Here is a 22,972-nt window from a genome sequence, read left to right on the forward strand (position 1 = left end):
GGGGTTGGCGTACATTAACTACATCCTTAGTGCCTTTTAGGATATTGCATGGGCAAATGAAGATGTACTCTACTTCAGTGTTACCCACCAGTATAGAGGGTAGATTAACCAGTCCTTGCACAATATGCCAGCACTGATGTTTCTAGATTTTATCAAGCTTAACCATAAAATCTCAAATTCCATGCACTGGTATTATGTGGGGTAAAAATCCAATTGGGGTGGTGGGGCAAAAGGTGTGATATTGGATCAGCCATCTGTTAAAGACTCTGTCTCATATTTGATGCCATTGGCTACAGTGGATCTGAATATTGGGCCGCACATGAAATAGGCAGTGAACGCAATACTGTCCAATTCCACCAGGACAAATGAATCCCTTCAGTGCAGAAGAAGGCCATTTGGCCTATCGAGTCTGCACTGACCACAATCCCACCCAGGCCCTATTCCCGCAACCCCACACATTTACCCTGCTAATCCCCCTGATACTAGGAGCAATTTAGCATGGCCAGTCAACCTAACCCGCACATCTTTGAAACTGTGGGAGGAAACCGGCGCACTCGGAGAAACCCATGCAGGCACGGGGAGAACGTGCATACTCCACACAGACAGTGACCCAAGACCAGAATCGAACCAGGGTCCTTGGTGCTGTGAGGCAGCAGTGCTAACCACCGTGCCGCCCCCATACTTGTCCATATTCAACTTGTTATTTTCATTCATGCCATCTTACTCCACAAGTCTGATACCCTGTCTTAGAGAGACAGTGGAGGGGAATGTCTCCACCAAATCTGACAGCCCCCCACCAATTCCAACAGGCCTCCCTGCCAGCCAATCAAATTGGCCGACTGTTCTCCAGCCTTTTCTGCCACAGTGCTGCAGTGGCCAGAAGAGGCACTGCAGGGAACTGCCTGGGACTAAGTGTTGGGACATAGAGGCCAGCTAAGTAGCAAGGGCCCAGGGAGGGAAGGGCTTGCATCTCCCAGGGGAAAGGGGTCACATAGGGGGCAATTAGGGGGGGCATCAGTGGATAGGGGAGGGAGGTCCAGAGGTGTCTGGTCTTTGAGGGGAGGATGCCCCTAGTCAAAAGGGAGTATCTGCTGGCAGTACCCTCACCTTCTCACCCAAGATTTGGGAGTTCTATTTCTGCACCCTCCCCCCCTCCACGTCCCCCCCCCAACCATCCAGCCCCTCCCACCCCGGTCTATTTAGCTCCCGCCAGCTTTACCATTGAGGCTGGGTGCGAAAAGGCCTTCAAGTGGCTACCCAAGAGCCTTAATTAGGGCAAGGGAGAGCAGGAAGCCAACCCAACCATTAAATTGCAACCAAGTTGGGGTAGATTGGTTCCTAGAATTGTCCATGCAATTTCACTCTCCCCCCTCACCCCCTCCCAACCCCATCCATACCTCTGAACCCACAAAGGGGGGGCGGCGAACTGAGCACTAAACTCCGACCTTGGTGAAGGAATTTTAAGCTGTCTTTTCTCTTCAAAGTGCTGATTGCACCTGCTGTGCATTTCTACCATTTTCTGTCTTTTATTTCAGAGTTCCAGAGGTGGGTTTTCCCATCCCGCCTGCCACGGGAATCGGAGGGCAAGGGATGGACCATGGAAAGGTCCGTTGACCTCGGGTGGGAATTTCCAGTTTCAGGGCGAGCGCGGCCAAAAAATCCCACCCTTAATGTTTGCAGTTCGCTTTTTATGTCACCACAGCATAGTATTTATTGTGCATATCGATCACACATTTTTATCCACCGTACAACCATAAGACATAGAACATAGAACATAGAACATTACAGCGCAGAACAGGCCCTTCGGCCCACGATGTTGCACCGACCAGTTAAAAAAAAAAAAAACTGTGACCCTCCAACCTAAACCAATTTCTTTTCGTCCATGAACCTATCTACGGATCTCTTAAACGCCCCCAAACTAGGCGCATTTACTACTGATGCTGGCAGGGCATTCCAATCCCTCACCACCCTCTGGGTAAAGAACCTACCCCTGACATCGGTTCTATAACTACCCCCCCTCAATTTAAAGCCATGCCCCCTCGTGCTGGATTTCTCCATCAGAGGAAAAAGGCTATCACTATCCACCCTATCTAAACCTCTAATCATCTTATATGTTTCAATAAGATCCCCTCTTAGCCGCCGCCTTTCCAGCGAAAACAATCCCAAATCCCTCAGCCTCTCCTCATAGGATCTCCCCTCCATACCAGGCAACATCCTGGTAAACCTCCTCTGCACCCTCTCCAAAGCCTCCACATCCTTCCTGTAATGTGGGGACCAGAACTGCACACAGTACTCCAAGTGCGGCCGCACCAGAGTTGTGTACAGTTGCAACATAACGCTACGACTCCTAAATTCAATCCCCCTACCAATAAACGCCAAGACACCATATGCCTTCTTAACAACCTTATCTACTTGATTCCCAACTTTCAGGGATCTATGCACACATACACCTAGATCCCTCTGCTCCTCCACACTATTCAAAGTCCTCCCGTTAGCCCTATACTCAACACATCTGTTATTCCTACCAAAGTGAATTACCTCACACTTCTCCGCATTAAACTCCATCCGCCACCTCTCGGCCCAACTTTGCAACCTGTCTAAGTCTTCCTGCAAACTACGACACCCTTCCTCACTGTCTACCACACCACCGACTTTGGTGTCATCAGCAAATTTGCTAATCCACCCAACTATACCCTCATCCAGATCATTAATAAATATTACAAACAGCAGTGGCCCCAAAACAGATCCCTGAGGTACACCACTTGTAACCGCACTCCATGATGAATATTTACTATCAACCACCACCCTCTGTTTCCTATCCGCTAGCCAATTCCTGATCCAATTTCCTAGATCACCCCCAATCCCATACATCTGCATTTTCTGCAGAAGCCTACCATGGTGAACCTTATCAAACGCCTTACTAAAATCCATATATACCACGTCCACTGCCTTGCCCCCATCCACCTCCTTGGTCACTTTCTCAAAAAACTCAATAAGGTTAGTAAGGCACGACCTACCTGCCACAAAACCATGCTGACTATCACCTATCAATTCATTACTCTCCAAATAACTATAAATCCTATCCCTTATAATTTTTTCCAACATCTTGCCGACAACAGAAGTGAGACTCACCGGTCTATAATTCCCGGGGAAGTCTCTGTTCCCCTTCTTAAACAATGGGACAACATTCGCTAACCTCCAATCTTCTGGTACTATACCAGAGGCCAACGACGACCTGAAGATCAGAGCCAGAGGCTCTGCAATCACTTCTCTTGCCTCCCAGAGAATCCTTGGATAAATCCCATCCGGACCAGGGGATTTATCTATTTTCAGACCCTCCAGAATATCCTGCACATCCTCCTTATCAACTGTAATACTGTCTATTCTACTCCCTTGCAACCCAGTGTCCTCCTCAGCTATATTCATGTCCCCTTGCGTGAACACCGAAGAGAAATATTGGTTCAATGCTTCACCAATCTCCTCCGGTTCCACACATAACTTCCCTCTGCCATCTATAACTGGCCCTAAACTTGCCCTAACCAACCTTCTGTTCTTGACATACCTATAGAACGCCTTAGGATTCTCTTTAACCCTATCCGCCAAAGTCTTCTCATGTCCCCTTTTAGCCCTTCTAAGCTCGCTCTTCAACTCCCTCTTAGCCAATCTAAAGCTTTCTAGTGCACTACCCGAGTGCTCACGTCTCATCCGAACATAAGCCTCCTTTTTCTTTTTAACCAACAAAGAAACTTTTTTGGTGCACCACGGTTCCCTAGCCCTACCAATTCCTCCTTGCCTGACAGGGACATACCTATCACAGACTCGCAGTAGCTGCTCCTTGAAAAAACTCCACATGTCGGACGTTCCCAGTCCCTGTAATCTCCTAGTCCAACCTATGTTTCCTAATTCTCTCCTAATAGCCTCATAATTACCCTTCCCCCAGCTAAAACCACTGGCCCGAGGTTCATGCCTATCCCTTTCCATCACTAAGGTGAACGTAACATAGGAGTAGAATTAGGCCATTCAGCCCATCGAGTTTGCTCTGCTATTCAATCATGGCTGATAAGTTTCTCAACCTCATCTACAGTGGTTAATCCTACTCTGCGTCAGAGGAATCGCCACTCGTTCCTTCCCCACTGGTTGGAGAACCTGTGGGAGTCCTGCGTTGTTTCTGTGGGGGCAGTGGTGCAGTGATATTGTCCAGAGGCCCAGGGTAATGCTCAGGGGAGCCAGGGTTCAAAAGTTGCCATGGCAGATGGTGGAACTGAAACTCAATAAATCATCTGAAAATTAAAGTCTAATGATGACCATGAACCCATTGTTGTGAAAAACCTATCTGGTTCACTCATGTCCTCTAGCCTACTTGTGACTCATAGAAATGTGGTTGATTTTTAAATGCCCTCTGAAGTGAACTCCATTGTATTCAACCGCTACAAAGAAAACATAATAGGAATGAAACCGGATGGACCACCCATGTTACTGAAATGGTTTTTAAAAATGGCTGATCAATTTCTATGAATTAGGCTGAAAAGAAACTGGCCTCAGTTTGAATGCTTGATTGGATGTGAAATTTTCTTACACAGCTGGGGCTGAGCCAAAAGTCAAGAGCAAAAACCAACTTGTAACCTTTTTATTTCTTTACAGAGCTCACCCCTTACTCTGAAAATGAAGGTGCCTCAAATAACAGACACGCCTTACTGGGAAACCTTAACCCAGTGCCTCAGTCTGAAAGCAGCTCTCTCAAATTGCCTCCTTAGGCCAGTTGACCCTCATCAGCTGAATGGCCAATTGCAGGTCAATACTGCTAAGAAGAAGTCCAGTGGTGTGTCCTGTGCTCAAGAGATCCACAGACCAAACCAAGGGTAACCTATGCAGCCCACAGCCACACTCCCACCACCAACTACCACCCCCAACCCACCTCGCCCCCCCACCCCCCCCCCCCCCCCCGCACTCCACTCCCCGTCAAACGCAAGCTGTAAGCAGTCCATTTTATTGATTTAAATTCCATTCCTCCTTAGAGATATTTGTTGCCTTGCGTACTTCATCAGAAATTTTTTTGCATCACTCATCTTTTCAAATCACTTATTCTTTTAAATATAAAGGCACACACGGGATATTGTGCGGACATTTGGTTGTAATGAAAACAGAGAAATTGCGACAAAAAAAATCACCTGAATGACACCAGTACTAAAATAAATTACCAGGAAGGACTGAACAGGCGGGGGCTCCTATCTCTCTAATGAAGAAAGCTGAGTGGTGAACTGATGGATGACTTTAAGAATATCAAAGGTTTTGATAAGGTAAATGGAGGGAAGCTGTTTCTACTTGTTTGGGAATCCAAACTTTGGGGACCATAAATGTAAGATGGTCAGCAATAAATCCAATAACAAGTATAAGAGAAACCTTCTTTGCTCAAATACTGGCAAGAGAGTGGAAATCAGTACCACAAGGTGTAGTTAAGATGAATAGCATAGATATATTTATGGGAACCTAGATAAGGAGGAAGGAGGAAGGGATTGGAGATTATACCAACAGAGTTAGATGGACCAGGGTTGGAGAAGGATCAAGTGGAGTGCAAAAACCAACCCAGCCTAGCTGAGCCAGTTGGTCTGTTTTCGCACTGTAAATTATATGTAGAGTGGTAGAGTAATCTAGTCATCTTTAGTCAGTAATGCAGAAATATAATTCTTGCTCTTTGATTCAGTTCAGTACAAAGTCAGACTATTTGAGCAGATAGGATTTCTGACTCTGCTGCAACAAACTCACTTGAGCTTTTTAAGATTTTAAAAATAAATTTCAACAAACAAGATTGACTTTTCTTGTTATCTTGAACACTTACATGATTATTTTTCATCAAAGCAGACTTAAGTGCTGTTAAGTCATGAATGTGAGTTTTCTTGATCATTTTGGAGCTTTGGGAATCAGCCTGCGATCAGTTTTGCAACAAGAGAATTCTGAAATAAGAAATTTAGCATGGCCAATGCACCTAACCAGCACGCCTTTCGGACTGTGGGAGGAAACCCATGCAGACACTGGGAGAACGTGCAGACTCCGTACAGACAGTGACCCAAGCCAGGAATTGAACCCAGATCCCTGGCACTGTGAGGCAGCAGTGCTAACCACTGTGCCACCATGGCATCCATATATCAATGTGAACTAACTTCTAGCATACTGCAAGGCTCGTGCTACATCAGGCTGATTGTACTGTATTCTGATGAATGGCAACAAAGACAACAATAGCGCCACACATTTTTGTATTGAACACTTAGGGCCTGATTTTACCAAAACCTCGCGCCCATTTTCGGGCGGTAAAAGGCGGTAAAGTTGGGCGTCGGGTCTATACCGTGATCTGTACCTGAATCCGAGCAGATCGCGACTTTACCGACACCCGATTTGGGCGCGGGTCCAGCCCGCGCCCGAATCGGGCGGCACGACGATTTAAATGCATTTGCATGCATTTAAATCGACTTAATGAACCGCGCGCCCAACTCTACCACCAAATCCCACTTTAGAAACATAGAAACATAGAAAAACTACAGCACAAAACAGGCCCTTCGGCCCCACAAGTTGTGCCGAACATATCCCTACCTTTTAGGCCTACCTATAACCCTCCATCCTATTAAGTCCCATGTACTCATCCAGGAGTCTCTTAAAAGACCCTATTGAGTTTGCCTCCACCACCACTGATAGCAGCTGATTCCATTCGCCCACCACCCTCTGTGTGAAAAACTTCCCCCTACCATTTCCCCTGTACCTACCCCCCAGCACCTTAAACCTGTGTCCTCTCATAGCAGCCATTTCCACCCTGGGAAAAAGCATCTGAGAGTCCACCCGATCTATGCCTCTCAACATCTTATATACCTCTATTAGGTCTCCTCTCATCCAAGGAGAAAAGACCGAGCTCCCTCAGCCTATCCTCATAAAGCATGCCACTCAATCCAGGCAACATCCTTGTAAATCTCCTCTGCACCCTTTCAATCTTTTCCACATCCTTCCTGTAATGAGGCGACCAGAACTGAGCACAGTACTCCAAGTGGGGTCTGACGAGGGTCTTATATAGCTGCATCATTATCCCCGGACTCTAAACTCAATCCCTCGATTGATAAAGGCCAGCACACCATACGCCTTCTTAACCACCTCCTCCACCTGCGGGACCGATTTTAGAGTCCTATGGACCCGGACCCCAAGGTCCTTCTGATCCTCTACAGTACTAAGAGTCTTTCCCTTTACATTGTACTCCTTCATCCCATTTGACCTACCAAAATGGACCACTACGCATTTATCTGGGTTGAAGTCCATCTGCCACTTCTCCGTCCAGTCTTGCATCCTATCTATGTCCCTCTGTAACTTCTGACATCCCTCCAGACTATCCACAACCCCACCAACCTTCGTGTCGTCGGCAAACTTACCAACCCATCCCTCCACTTCCTCATCCAGGTCATTTATGAAAATGACAAACAGCAAGGGTCCCAGAACAGATCCCTGGGGCACTTCACTGGTGACCGACCTCCATTTAGAAAAAGACCCTTCTATACCCACTCTCTGCCTCCTTTGGGCAAGCCAGTTCTGGACCCACAGGGCAGTAGCCCCTTGGATCCCATGCCCTCTCACTTTTTCTAGAACCCTTGCATGGGGGACCTTATCGAACGCCTTGCTAAAATCCATATAAACCACATCTACCGCTTTCCCTTCATCAATGTGTTTACCGTCTTCTGTCCCAATCCGCGTCCGCGCTATTATCGACCTGCAAAATAAAAGTCTGAAGTCGCCGCTGCAGCTTCTGAAGAGCGGGGTCAGAGACTGCAACGGCTCTCAGACCCAGGTCATCCTCTGGTCGGGGCGGGAGGGGGCTGGGGGGAGGAGAGGGGGTGTGATGTCTCATCCCCTGGGGGGTGGGAGGGGAGGGGGTGTGACGTCTCATCCTCTGGTCGGGGGGGTTCCGCTGCCTGTCTGCGGCCGATCCCTCCTGGCACCATCACTGGTACACTACCAGCCACAGCCATCTCTCCCGCTCTCTCGCACCTGCAGGGAAGAGTAATCTGTGGCTGGTAGTGTAGCAGTGATGGTGCCAGGAGGGATCGGCCGCAGACACGCAGCGGAACCACCCGACCAGAGGATGTTGCGTCACACCCCCTCTCCTCCCCCCCCCCCCCCCCCCCCCCCAAGGGGATGAGACATCACACCCCCTCTCCACACCCCCAGGGGATGATCGGTCACACCCCCTCCCCTCCCACCTCCCCCCCCCCCCCTCCCCGCCCCCCCAACCAGAGGATGATCGTCAGAGAGCCTCTCTCTCCGCTTTCTGCTTTTTGTTTCGCGCCCGGGCGCTCTGTCAGATTTTTTTCGAACTGCGCATGCGCAGTTCAGAGCTCCGATCGGTCCGGCAGCGCTAAGCCCCGCCCACTGCACGAATCAGACCAGAGCCGGCAAAACACATATGGGTGCGCTGCAAAGAGGATTCCAGGCGCGGATCTATTTGACGCCCGGCACTTAGACTCAAAATGGCAAAATTCCCCCCTTAGTGTCATAAAACATTCAAGATATATCCGAGAATGTATCGAGCAGCAGAAGGACAACAGAAAACATTGCAGAGGTGATGGATGCAAGATGGCATTTAAAGGTCAGTTTAGGGCCAAAATGAATACTGAGAAACCAAATGGCAATGTGAACAAACAGCCGGGGATTGGGAGAAATGTTTGAGATGTGTAATTAGGCTCCGTAGCCAGTGCAGGCAATACTGGAGCCCCAAAGCAAGAACATAACCCTGCCTGCACTACCCACCACTGTGGGTGCAGCCTGTATGGTGCCCCATGCTTGGAATCACACAAGTGTGGGCATGTCATGTATACATCAGAAGCATCAGGAGTGATGCTTTCTTTGGCCACCCTGGCTGATTTATCATTGGCTTCAGGAATTCTGTGTGCATGTGTCCAAACAACACCTGTGCTGACCAGCCCAGCTGATCAGGTATTCAGTAAGAGGTTTAACAACACCAGGTTAAAGTCCAACAGGTTTATTTGGTAGCAAAAGCCACACAAGCTTTCGGAGCTCCAAGCCCCTTCTTCAGGTGAGTGGGAATTCTGTTCACAAACAGAGCTTATAAAGACACAGACTCAATTTACATGAATAATGGTTGGAATGCGAATACTTACAACTAATCAAGTCTTTAAGAAACAAAACAACGTGAGTGGAGAGAGCATCAAGACAGGCTAAAAAGATGTGTATTGTCTCCAGACAAGACAGCCAGTGAAACTCTGTGGGGGTTACAAATAGTGTGCCACGAACCCAGTATCCCGGTTGAGGCCGTCCTCGTGTGTGCGGAACTTGGCTATCAGTTTCTGCTCAGCGACTCTTACTTCTTACTGTGTTTTCTTACTTCTTACTGTGTTTACCCCAGTCCAATGCCGGCATCTCCACATCATGACAGGTATTCAGTACCATGGACAAACCCTCCCCCAACCCCTAACAGTGTTATTTAAAGGTAAGATGTTCCTGGCTGACCACCACTTCAGTTGAATTTGTGGAAAGGTGTGTTGTATATTTGGAGGCATTTTGGAGAGATGGTACTGAAAGTCACGGTGGACACAGGATCTAACCTCTGAACTATGGAGTCTGTGGTTTCCATGCCTCTTGGTCTGTTATATGACCATAAAAGTGAAATGGAGAATAGGATGCAGAGAGAGGAAGCATTGTGAGTAGGAAGGAGGGAGAGGACGCTCCACAGAGGCTCAGCCATCAATGGGTGTGAGAACACTTCTCTATCTGCCTCACCAAAGAGTAGTGCCTGAGATGACTCAGATTCAACAAGGAGTTGTCACAGAACTGTCCTACATTCTACAACCCAGCCTTGAGCCTCAGACCAGGGCGAGGTCAACCTTGTGAGTGGCCACCAAGGGTCATAGAGGCACTGAATTCTTTGGGTCATTCTGGACTGGAGCAGGTGAAACCTCAAAACTTTCCCACTATGCCATCCATTAGAGCATGCAGAAAGCCACAGAGACCATCTATTCCAAAAGAGGAGAGGCTATCATCTCCTCCCTCAGCAAGGACAAGCAGAATGTGAGGACATAGGCCTTCACAAGGACAGCAGAGTTCCTGATGGTGCAGGATGCTAGTTACTGTTTGTATGCAGGTTTTCTTTGACAGTAGAGAGTGCTCCAATCAGTATATAAATTTGCAATCGTGTACGATTAATGCAAGAAATCATTTTGGCGAATGCCTAATCTCCTGGCAGTGCATTCATCCTGTTTCAGTTGGCTGTACCCATCATCTTCAGGCCTCCACAGAGAACTAGAGGCTGGCTGTTCAGGACAAAGAGGCTCCGCTGCACATGTGGCTTATGGCGCCTATGCCACACACACGCCACGCACACGCCATGCACATACGACTATACCAGGACAGTGAGCATATAATGGGTTCAATCTCACCACCTATGAAGATTTTTGAGCTCAGGACTCAAAGTGGGTCCCAGCCCCAAGGTGATGCCTGCCTGCCTGTGCAATCCTACTGGAGGAGGGTGATTTAGGGGTTGCCTCCAGATGAACCATCCAATTAAGGGTAGCAGGTAGAATAGGCACCTAGCTGGCACATTTATTCTGCTGGCAGAGCCACTGGGAGAGACGGCAGCTGATGCAGCAGGCAGGAGAGCATGAGAATGCCTTTATACGTAAATGCCCTCGGAAGATGTGTGACAGTATTTCAGGCCACAACTGCAGCCCATCTTGTGAATGGAATTCCCTCCAAAGGCTGACCTGCAGCTGTGAGTTTGGGCGAGGAACTTCTCCAGAGGGGGTCTACCTCCAGGTACTTGCCAGGTTTTACCCTCATTGTGGAGCTTCTCAACCACTGGGATGGTCCTGACACTGTCGCCAGTCTGCCCAGAAGTAGAGATTTAAATATTTAAACTGGCTACTACCCACAACTGCCAGGCTGGTAACACTTGTTTGCCCCTTCCATCTTGCCTCCAGCAAGTTTAGCCAAGTGCAGAAACTCGTCATCCGGACCCAACGTCCTTCCATCCGATCTTGCCCCCGATCATGCCAGGAAAGCTGACTCATTGAGGTCAATACGATTGTGTCCAGTGAGGCCACAAAACCACAAGAAACATCGTGAAGCAGACAATCAACCTATTCCAGCAACGTTTCCACTGCTTGACCATTCAGTGTGGGTGGGAGTCGGCGAAGTCCTCGATAGTATGCAGCAGCATGGATTTCAAAACGTTTGGTGATTTGCTGCACCTTTGTTTGAGTTGTCACCTCCAGGAATTCAGAGGCTACCTCGGGAGGGGAAAGAGGAGGAGGAGGAGGTGGAGGAAGCAAGGAGGATGCATCCTGAACCCCTTCTCACTGGATAGGCTGTACAGGGGTGCATTCTCAGACGCCATTTTCAGTAAAACTCCCTTGGCGACCATATATCCACCATTCCACACCATTAGATCCATCCAATGAGATTATGTCTCCTAATCCACCATCCAGCAATAAAAGTATCCCAGAAGAACATACATTACAGTAATCTCTTTGGGTTAGAAAATGATAAGGAAAGAAATATAGCAACCAGAAAAAAAATAAGGTAGTCGATTTCCCCAGTATTTGCATGTGCCAAATTATCTCAGGCGCAAAAATGCACTGGAAAATAAGCTCAAGATTCTCCCTGGTGTGCTTATCACATTTGAGTGGCCTTGCATAATGAGACCACTCAGAAAATCTACCCCGATGTCTCATCGACGATAAATATTACTTGGAGAGATTTAAATTAAATTAAATCCTATTGCATTACGTGCCCTCTAAGAGCAAATAACACATCAGATTAAGACTAAAATTGAAGGTTATAAGGATCAGTGAAAATAGATGATTAATTTCTCTGTGGAATACAATTGTTCTTTTGCAGTTGAATGAATACAGACTGAAGTCCTGGATTTTTGCTCAAATTTCTTGGCAGGGAGAGACAACAAGAAATTTCACAGTGCTCGTTATGAGCTGAGTGTTTTGCCTGTGGCTGTTAAAATATCCTTAGAAAATAGTTGGGGAAAACAAATGAAAGCAATGAAGTAGTTGAGAATATTCTTAGCATATTAAAGTTCTGCATAAATATAAGTTCCCCCTTCCTATCGTACTTACATGCCTGAATTATGTAATACATTCAATCCTACCCATGTTATTGGCAAGATGTTTAACATGATATATAGCTCGAGAGAAAGGAAGAGCTATGCCTGGCTTTAAAAGCAATGGGCTAGATTTTAGCCCGGAGACATACTCCACCTTGGATAGAGGGATGTGAAGGGGAAAGCGTGCCACTGTTTTAAGGTTGGGTAACCCAGAAGAACAGGTTTCACTGAATATCCAGAAGTTGTTCATTGCTTGGTTCCTGCAATTTTCTTCTGCCGGTTCCCAGCTACAGGCAACTTAGAAGCTCATCAGGTGGGAAGCCTGCAGCGCAAGACTGCAGCTAAGGAGAGCTTGGCGGGGGCAGGTATTACAGATGATAGAGCAGGGGGGGTGTTTCCGATGAAAGGGAAGAGTGAGGTTTTTCTGATTCCTGGGAGAGGGAGTCAGAAGGGGAGCAGATACTGATCAGGGAGGGCTTGATGTTGGTCCAGGTGCCCATATGATGATGTGTGTGTGGCGGGGGGGGGGGGGGGGGGGGGGCGGTGGTACAGATAGATTGTTGGGCACCTGGTGGTGATATTTCTGGGTAACTTGCTGAGTTTGGAGGAAACAATCCTGCACTTCCTGACCCACAAGCAGTACTGTAAAGGTACATGCTTCCTGGATTCCACCTTACCTCCTTTCACCTGTTTGGTTTCCTGAGACAAGTTTAAAAATAGAATGACTGTTACTATGAATGCAGGTCGCCTGAATATAGTATTTGACTTCAACCCAGCATTTTTCACCCATTTGAAATAAGGCAGCCCCTGAGTATTCTGGCATTAAGTTTGAACCCGACTGGATTTATTTCAGCTTTGAACATCAGCTTAAAAGTAACAATAAAAACCATAGTTCAAGTAAACCTGAAATATGGTCTCCTTCCCCAGAGCTAACCAAAGCTCAATTTGAAGAGAAGTAATGCCCTTCTTGTATTTTAGTTCGTTCACCAACAATAATACTGAAGACCAGTGCTGCAGAACTGGCTGTGCCCTGAGCCAAGCTGCTCCAGTATAGTTACAACATTGTCTACCCAACAATGTGGAAAATTGCCCACATATGTCTTGTCTATAAAAAGCAGGACAAATGCAACCTAGCCAATTACCATCCCATCAGTCCACTCTCGATCATCAGCAAAGCAATGGAAAGTGACATCCACAGTGCTATTAAGCATCACTTCTTCAGCAATAACCAGTTCACTGACACTCAAGTTTGGGTTTTGCAAGGGTCACTCAGCTCCTGACCTCTTGACAGCCTTGGTACAACATAGACAAAAGAGTTGACCTAATGATCATTGATGATGATCTAAACATTTTTCTTGTAACTATTTCAGTCGAATGGCCAAGAGCTCAATATTTCCTTTCCATTTGCAGCTTTATCTCTATAGTATGAGCTTTAACAAAGGAATTCAAAAAACAGGTAATGTCACTAAGTTCATAATAGCATTAGAACTGTCATGATCTCTGAGGAAATATATTTGTATCATCTTCATAGCGCTCAGAAGATGTTTTGTGTGAGCGTGGATATGTCTTAATACAGTAGCTGGCATTGATCCAGACTATTAACACCCACCAAAGAATTAAAAGCAACAAAATATAATGAAAACATGTAGATGATGGTGTTTAATCATCAATAAAATAATTTAAATGACAATGACCTAGAGTGTCACATGACAGCACATTGTTCACAAAGGTTAGGGAAGATAACAATAGGAAACAGAAAATTTGGTAGCATTTATTCAAATCATATTAAAATAGAAGTATTCTTCACCTACACATGAAGTTATTAAGTCCTGTATGCTCTTTAATGTCAGATCATTATATACACTGCAATTTGAAAGACTTTTAACTGCTGTTTGATTCCCTCAGTTTTTGATTTATCATTTAACATTATGAATGCAAAATGCGGGTGTCCTGATGCTGACTAGAAACAATTTTCTTTCAATTTTTTCTTTTTCTTCCCTCTTCTATTTCACCTGTGCCAAGTTATCCATAAGACTAAGATCAAACCCATTGTTATCACCTTGTCCTTACAATTGAATTATTAAAATGAAGATGTGTTCTCATTTCTTGTTAGATATTTATTACCCATATACTTTTGCTTTATTTGTGATACTTGTAAATATAAAATAAGTACGAGGAAATGAGATTTTAAGTGAACTATTTCTGACTAATATTTTGTAAAAGTTGGTAAACTTATCCTTTGTGGGGTAGTTGTGGCTAATTATATATTCAACAGGTTAAATCCTCAGTGTTTGTTTATACCCTGGGGCACAGCATTCATAACCACTTTGCAATAAGCAGCTTTGCTAATTGGGTTATTATGTTGTCCCTCTGAGCCGTTCCAACAATCTGGGATAATTAATACAGAGAACCAGAAGAGAAAGTTTTAAATTAAGAACCCTCAAGTGAGATTTGAAATCGCAAGAAACATTTTCCCTAATGCAGCGAATAGGTAGAACAGTCTTCACAAAAACAGTTGAGATTAAATAAATAAGCTCCTTAAAAAATTTAAATATCCAATCTGGATTCAAACCTGGTTAATTATTGGGATGGTAATCAACTGAAATGAGGAAATGTTCAAAGAGACAGAATGGTCTTCTGCAGTTGGGGCTCTGGAGATGGGTAGTGTTAGTGAATGGAGGGAGCAGATCACGAGTACTGAATAATAGAAGGTGTGAGGATGAACAGAAGAAATGTTCAGAAGGTTCGTTTGTTTATCTTTCAGGATCTGAGATTATTGTAGAAAACTTCCCTTCAGCAATGTGCTTTTATTTTATAACCAAGATGAAGCACTAAGGGGCGTAGAACAGAGAAGCACAAACATTAAGAGAGCGGCAAAGAAGTCAAGGTGACTTGAAAGGTTCGAACAGGTCGTATCAAAGGGCTGTGGATTGTCAGAGGAAGACGCAGAAAGGCAGGGATTTCTTTCTTTTTCAGTATATAGAGTGGGGGACAGTCGAGTAAGTCTTCATCGCAATACAGTGAGGATGTAGAGAAGATTATTGTCACTTGTATTGATATACAGTGAAAAGCAATGTTTCTTGCACGCTATACAGAAAAAGCATACCGTTCATAGAGAAGGAGAGGGTGCAGAATGTAGTGTTATAATCGTAGCTTGTGTATAGAGAAAGATCAACTTAATGTGAGGCAGGTCCATTCAAAAGTCTAACGGCAGCAGGGCAGAAGCTGTTCTTGAGTCGTTTGGTATGTGACCTCAGACTTTTATATCTTTTTCCCGACTTAAGAAGGTGGAAGAGAGTCGGTCTGGGGTGCGTGGGGTCCTTAATTATACAAAGAACAAAGAACAATACAGCACAGGAACAGGCCCTTCGGCCCTCCAAGCCCATGCCGCTCCCTGGTCCAAACTAGACCATTCTTTTGTATCCCTCCATTCCCACTCCGTTCATATGGCTGTCGAGATAAGTCTTAAACGTTCCCAGTGTGTCCGCCTCCACCACCTTGCCTGGCAGCGCATTCCAGGCCCCCACCACCCTCTGTGTAAAATATGTCCTTCTGATATCTGTGTTAAACCTCCCCCACTTCACCTTGAACCTATGACCCCTCGTGAACGTCACCACCGACCTGGGGAAAAGCCTCCCACCGTTCACCCTATCTATGCCTTTCATAATTTTATGCACCTCTATTAAGTCTCCCCTCATCCTCCGTCTTTCCAGGGAGAACAACCCCAGTTTACCCAATCTCTCCTCATAACTAAGCCCCTCCATACCAAGCAACATCCTGGTAAACCTCCTCTGTACTCTCTCCAAAGCCTCCACGTCCTTCTGGTAGTGTGGCGACCAGAACTGGACGCAGTATTCCAAATGCGGCCGAACCAACGTTCGATACATCTGCAACATCAGACCCCAACTTTTATACTCTATGCCCCGTCCTATAAAGGCAAGCATGCCATATGCCTTCTTCATCACCTTCTCCACCTGTGACATCACCTTCAAGGATCTGTGGACTTGCACACCCAGGTCCCTCTGCGTATCTACACCCTTTATGGTTCTGCCATTTATCGTATAGCTCCTCCCTACATTATTTCTACCAAAATGCATCACTTCGCATTTATCTGGATTGATCTCCATCTGCCATTTCTTTGCCCAAATTTCCAGCCTATCTATATCCTTCTGTAGCTTCTGACAATGCTCCTCACTATCTGCAAGTCCTGCCAATTTTGTGTCGTCCGCAAACTTACTGATCATCCCAGTTACACCTTCTTCCAGATCGTTTATATAAATCACAAACAGCAGAGGTCCCAATACAGAGCCCTGCGGAACACCACTAGTCACAGGCCTCCAGCCGGAAAAACACCCTTCCACCACCACCCTCTGTCTTCTATGACCAAGCCAGTTCTCCACCCATCTAGCCACCTCCCCCTTTATCCCATGAGATCCAACCTTTTTCACCAGCCTACCATGAGGGACTTTGTCAAAGGCTTTACTAAAGTCCATATAGACGACATCCACGGCCCTTCCCTCGTCAACCATTCTGGTCACTTCTTCAAAATACTCCACCAGGTTAGTGAGGCATGACCTCCCTCTCACAAAACCATGCTGACTATCGTTAATGAGTTTATTCCTTTCTAAATGCGCATACATCCTATCTCTAAGAATCTTCTCCAACAACTTCCCCACCACGGACGTCAAGCTCACCGGCCTATAATTACCCGGGTTATCCTTCCGACCCTTCTTAAATAACGGGACCACATTAGCTATCCTCCAATCCTCTGGGACCTCACCTGCGTCCAGTGACGAGACAAAGATTTGCGTCAGAGGCCCAGCGATTTCATCTCTCATCTCCCTGAGCAGCCTTGGATAGATTCCATCAGGCCCTGGGGATTATGCTGGCTGGTTTTCCGAAGCAGCGGGAAGTGTAAACAATGTCAATGGGTGTGAGGCTGGTTTGCGTGATGGACTGGGCTTAATTCACGACCCTTTGTAGTTTATTGCAGTCTTGGAACAGGAATTGATTTTTCAGAGGTGTAGTGCATGCATGTGTCATTAAAATAGAAAAGAACAAGAACCCAAACAGAGCATCAGTGAGCATGTTATTGCTATGTAAGCACCATTTAATAGCAGTGTTGATAACACTTTCCATTACCTTGTTAATGATAAAGTGTAGACTGATGGTAATTGGCCAGATTGGAGCAGATAATAACTGGACAGTTTTCTGCTTTGCCAGGTAGATGCCAATGTTGTAGCTGAAACGGAAGAGCTGGCTAGGGGCGTAGCAAGATCCGGAGCACAAGTCTTCGGTAAAACTGCTGGGATGTTGTCAGGGTCCACAGTCTTCATTGTGTCCAGTGCCTTCAGCTATTTCTTGATATCACATCACATGGAATGAATCAAATCGGATGAAGACTGGCATTTATAATGCTGGGGTTCTCAGAAGGAGGCCGAGATGGATCATTCACTCAGCATGAGGGGGATATGCACACTGAGGTAATAGTTGTCCAGAAGTCAGTGTTGAGGGTGGTGAGGTATTGGGGAAGGTATCAAGGTCAAGGGTGGGTACCGGTAGACAGGAAGATGGGTTGAAGTGTGTCTACTTCAATGCAAGGAGCATCCGGAACAAGGTGGATGAACTTGGGGCGTGGATTGCTACTTGGGACTACGATGTTGTGGCCATTACGGAGACGTGGGTAGAACAAGGACAGGAATGGTTGTTGGACGTTCCGGGGTATAGATGTTTCAGTAAGTGTAGGGAAGCTGGTAAAAGAGGTGGAGGAGTAGCATTGTTAATCAAGGATAGTTTAACGGCTGCGGAAAAGCACTTTGAGGGGGATATGCACACTGAGGTAATATGGGCTGCAGTTAGAAACAGGAAAGGAGCGGTCACGTTGCTAGGAGTTTACTATAGGCCCCCAAATAGTAATAGAGATGTGGAGGAAGAAATTGCTAAGCAGATTATGGATACGTGTGGGGGTCACAGGGTAGTTGTCATGGGGGACTTTAACTTTCCAAATATTGATTGGAACCTTTGTAGGTCAAATAGTTTGGATGGGGCACTTTTTGTGCAGTGTGTGCAGGAGGGTTTCCTGACACAATATGTGGATACGCCGACAAGGGGTGAGGCCACATTGGATTTGGTACTGGGAAATGAACCGGGCCAAGTGTTAGATTTGGTTGTGGGAGAGAACTTTGGAGATAGTGACCACAATTCGGTGTCTTTTGTTATTGCAATGGAGAGGGAGAGGGCCGGACGGCAGGGCAAGGCTTACAATTGGGGGAGAGGTAATTATGATGCGATTAGGCAAGAATTAGGGGGCATAAGATGGGAACAGAAACTGTCAGGGAAAGGCACTGATGAAAAGTGGAACTTTTTCAAGGAACAAATACTGGGTGTCCTTGATAGGTATGTCCCTGTCAGGCAGGGAGGAAATGGCCGAGTGAGGGAACCGTGGTTCACAAAAGAGGTGGAATGTCTTGTGAAAAGGAAGAGGGAAGCTTATGTAGGGATGAGGAAACAAGGTTCAGATGGCTCGACTGAGGGTTACAAGTTAGCAAGGAACGAGCTGAAAAAGGGGCTGAGGAGAGCTAGGAGGGGACATGAGAAGTCCTTGGCGGGTCGGATCAAGGAAAACCCCAAGGCTTTTTACTCTTATGTGAGGAATAAAAGAATGACCAGGGTGAGGTTAGGGCCGGTCAAGGACAGTGGTGGGAACTTGTGTATGGAATCAGTAGAGATAGGCGAGGTGATGAATGAATACTTTTCTTCAGTGTTCACCAAGGAGAGGGGCCATGTTTTTCAGGAAGAGAAGGTGTTACAGGCTAATAGGCTGGAGGAAATAGATGTTCGGAGGGAGGATGTATTGGCAGTTTTGAATAAACTGAAGGTCGATAAGTCCCCTGGGCCTGATGAAATGTATCCTAGGATTCTTTGGGAGGCGAGGGATGAGATTGCAGAGCCTTTGGCTTTGATCTTTGGGTCCTCGCTGTCCACGGGGATGGTGCCAGAGGACTGGAGAGTGGCAAATGTTGTTCCTCTGTTTAAGAAAGGGAATAGAAATGACCCTGGTAATTATAGACCGGTTAGTCTGACTTCGGTGGTTGGTAAATTGATGGAAAAGGTCCTTAGGGATGGGATTTACGACCATTTAGAAAGATGCGGATTAATCCGGGATAGTCAGCACGGATTTGTGAAGGGCAAATCGTGCCTCACAAATTTGATAGAATTTTTTGAGGAGGTAACTAGGTGTGTTGATGAAGGTAGGGCGGTTGATGTCATATACATGGATTTTAGTAAGGCGTTTGATAAGGTCCCCCATGGTCGGCTTATGATGAAAGTAAGGAGGTGTGGGATAGAGGGAAAGTTGGCCGATTGGATAGGTAACTGGCTGTCTGATCGAAGACAGAGGGTGGTGGTGGATGGAAAATTTTCGGACTGGAGGCAGGTTGCTAGCGGAGTGCCGCAGGGATCGGTGCCTGGTCCTCTGCTCTTTGTGATTTTTATTAATGACTTAGAGGAGGGGGCTGAAGGGTGGATCAGTAAATTTGCTGATGACACCAAGATTGGTGGAGTAGTGGATGAGGTGGAGGGCTGTTGTAGGCTGCAAAGAGACATAGATAGGATGCAAAGCTGGGCTGAAAAATGGCAAATGGAGTTTAACCCTGATAAATGTGAGGTGATTCATTTTGGTAGGACTAATTTAAATGTGGATTACAGGGTCAAAGGTAGGGTTCTGAAGACTGTGGAGGAACAGAGAGATCTTGGGGTCCATATCCACAGATCTCTAAAGGTTGCCACTCAAGTGGATAGAGCTGTGAAGAAGGCATATAGTGTGTTAGCTTTTATTAACAGGGGGTTGGAGTTTAAGAGCCGTGGGGTTATGCTGCAACTGTACAGGACCTTGGTGAGACCGCATTTGGAATATTGCGTGCAGTTCTGGTCACCTCACTATAAGAAGGATGTGGAAGCGCTGGAAAGAGTGCAGAGGAGATTTACCAGGATGCTGCCTGGTTTGGAGTGTCGGTCTTATGAGGAAAGGTTGAGGGAGCTGGGGCTGTTCTCTCTGGAGCGGAGGAGATTGAGGGGAGACTTAATAGAGGTTTATAAAATGATGAAGGGGATAGATCGAGTGAACGTTCAAAGACTATTTCCTCGGGTGGATGGAGCTATTACGAGGGGGCATAACTATAGGGTTCATGGTGGGAGATATAGGAAGGATATCAGAGGTAGGTTCTTCACGCAGAGAGTGGTTGGGGTGTGGAATGGACTGCCTGCAGTGATAGTGGAGTCAGACACTTTAGGAACATTTAAGCGGTTATTGGATAGGCACATGGAGCACATCAGGATGGTAGGGAGTGGGATAGCTTGATCTTGGTTTCAGATGAAGGTCGGCACAACATCGTGGGCCGAAGGGCCTGTTCTGTGCTGTACTGTTCTATGTTCTATGTTCTATGTTCTCAGCACTTCTGCCTATAAATCGTTATAAATGCTTCAGCCTGGTGCTTTTCACTTTTCACTGGTGTGTTGGACTCCCTCTTCATTAAAAATGGGGATATCTGTGAGCCTCCTCCTCAGGGTAGTTGTTTAATTGTCCACCACCATTCATGACTGGATGTGGCTGGACTGCAGAGCTTAGATCGCATCCATTGGTTGTGGGATTGCTTGGCTCTGTCTATCTTCTGTTGCTTCCACCATTTAGCATGCATGTAGTTATGCTGGATAGCTCATTTTCAGTCAGTACACTCACCTTGGGCTGAATGATCTCATCCTGTACCCTAAATTTTAAAGATGTCTGCCTTAAACTTCTGAAAGGAGTATGACTTCAAGCCACCAACATTGGAGTTAGGCATCCATCTCCTTCTGCAACCCGTTGGTTTAATGTGTATAATTACACATGAACTAATAATGAACTTTAGATTGTGTGAAGTTAATGGTTTGGAAAATTAGACATTTTCTATAACCTATTGTACAACATATAATGCCAATCTTACACTCCAGTGGTAAGCTGAAAATCCCCTTTAAGTTCAAATCTAATCTATAATAACTTTATTTAAGTGTGCATTCTCTGAATTATCATAGCATTATAGAGAACCATTGAAGACTTGCTTAGAGAGCCGGTGCAGATGTGATGGGCTGAATGGCCTCCTTCTGCACCATAATCATTCTGTGAAGTCCACCTAGCCATAAAACAACAAAAATATGATATTCTCCTTCTTACACATTGTAAATGCTTGTCAAAAAGCTATGCGCCTGCACTTGAATTTCCTGACCTTACTTGTCCTCATGTCTCATTGGGCAATTGCCTTCAGACATTCACCATGTATTCTGGGAAGGCATTAAACCTTAACCATCTACTCGCTTTTCTCTCTCTGCTTGAATCCATCTTCGCACTGGCTTGTGCTTCTTGCAAAAAACGTATTAGGTTTTGATGCGCGATTAATTCACTCGGGAGGCTGGATCGTACCCGGGAAATAAAGGCTTTTATTAGCAACAAGAATAGAGCATACTGCTTAACAATACAATCCCAGACTAAAGAGTCACTAGGAAGTGCAGTGACCTTTATACTCCTACAGGAAGGCGGAGCCAACCGGAGTGTACCACAGAACAATACCAACAGGTGGAAAACCCCAACCCTAACCCCAACAGTAACAAGAGTAACATATGTACAAGTACCCATAGTGATAACCATCTATGGTTCAGTACCCATAGTGGTAACCATCTATGGTTCACCACATTCACCCCTCCTTTAAAAACAAAGGCCGGTGGGGCAAAAAAACACTACGAACTGTCCATATATTCACAAGTTCAGTTGTATCGGAGGGCTGCACCGTCTCTGCGACCTCCTCAGCACTGGCGGTAGTGCTGGTTCTGGTGACCGTGGTGACCCTCTCTCCAAGGCGGTGTCCAGTGACTCCTCCAGTTCGTCACGGACGGGTGGACCTCGAGGCGACGACAATTTCCTGGACTCAGGCAAGCTGTACACGGGAGTAAGAGGATTTAGTGGAGGTCCCGATACTGCCCGCGCCGTGTCAGCAGGGGAGATAATGGGCAAAGGAACCCTAACCAGGGGTGCGGGAGCGACGGGGGTTTCCAGGTCCCCTGCAGGCAGCAGATCTCGGATAGAGACCGTGTCCTCTCGCCCGTCAGGATATGCTACATAGGCATATTGAGGGTTGGCGTGGAGGAGATGGACCTGTTCAACCAAAGGGTCGGACTTGCGGGTCCTAACATGCCGCTGCAGGAGGACAGGTCCTGAGTACGTCAACCAAGACGGCAGTGAGGTCCCAGAGGAAGACTTCCTAGGGAAGGTAAACATCCGCTCATGTGGGGTAGCGTTGGTTGCCGTACACAGGAGGGACCGGATTGAATGGAGCGCATCATAAAGTACCTCTTGCCAACGGGAGACTGGAAGACCCCTAGACCTCAACGCCAGTAAGACAGCCTTCCAGACTGTCGCGTTTTCTCTTTCCACCTGCCCGTTACCCCTGGGGTTGTAACTCGTAGTCCTACTTGAGGCAATTCCTTTAGAGAGCAGGTATTGCCTCAAGTCGTCGCTCATAAACGACGAACCCCTATCACTGTGGATATAACTGGGGTAGCCGAACAGGGTAAAAAGACTCCACAGGGCTTTGATGACCGTGGCAGCGGACATGTCTGAACAGGGAATGGCAAAAGGGAATCGGGAGTACTCGTCAACCACGTTGAGGAAGTACACATTCCGATCTGTCGAAGGAAGAGGGCCCTTGAAATCAACACTCAGTCTTTCAAAAGGGCGAGTGGCCTTAATGAGGTGTGCCCTGTCAGGTCGGTAGAAGTGTGGCTTGCGTTCAGCACATACCTGGCAGCTACGAGTTATCGACCTGACATCCTCTATGGAGTAGG

This window comes from Mustelus asterias, chromosome 6 (genome assembly GCF_964213995.1).
Source record: "Mustelus asterias chromosome 6, sMusAst1.hap1.1, whole genome shotgun sequence".
Classification (NCBI taxonomy): Eukaryota; Metazoa; Chordata; class Chondrichthyes; order Carcharhiniformes; family Triakidae; genus Mustelus; species Mustelus asterias.